Consider the following 572-nt stretch of genomic DNA (forward strand, 5'->3'; position numbering starts at 1 on the left):
CGCACATGTGCCTGTGTGCATGTATTTTTTGTGGGTTTGCACAGTTTTGTTTGTTTTGTGTGGGTGTGCATATGTGCATGTGAATGTATGTGAAGACTATTCAATTTCCACTCTTTCTTTTGGCATATATTACTAACATACAAAACTCTACAGTCTTTTATCATCCTAAACGTCTACCATTTCAAATAAATTAAAATATCAAATATATAAATCATTTTTCTTATAATTACACAAGGAAACTAATTCATTTTAATCAGTCTCAAATAATGTCCCTTTAAAAAATAAATTCTTTCTTACGTACAAACTCTAAAGCATGATGACATTGCACTGGTCCAACTGCAGACTTTTATACGATAAACTATTCAACCAAAAACTCAGTCTCTTCCTTTAATTCTTTACAATGAAGCAATGGAGAGAAAAGTGGTGATGACTGGTATCACAATATTTTATTCTTGTTATGCAATACATATATGCCATGGCTGGCTACAATAAATAGTTATATAAATTCATTTGTTACCTTAAAGCATGTGATTAACTCTGAAATCTATTAAGAGAAAAGAAATCTTAGGCAT

The 572-nt window shown here is 30.6% G+C and overlaps 1 protein-coding gene across 1 annotated transcript in view; it reads right to left on the reverse strand.

Annotated features, from left to right (window-relative positions):
- Positions 1–427: 427 nt before the first annotated feature.
- LOC119588504 (zinc finger protein 436-like) overlaps positions 428–572 on the reverse strand; it is a gene marked incomplete at its 5' end in the record, with an annotated part of 2565 nt that continues 2420 nt past the window's right edge. The window contains 1 exon segment of the mRNA XM_037937150.1: positions 428–572.

Source organism: Penaeus monodon, chromosome 24 (genome assembly GCF_015228065.2).
Source record: "Penaeus monodon isolate SGIC_2016 chromosome 24, NSTDA_Pmon_1, whole genome shotgun sequence".
NCBI lineage: Eukaryota > Metazoa > Arthropoda > Malacostraca > Decapoda > Penaeidae > Penaeus > Penaeus monodon.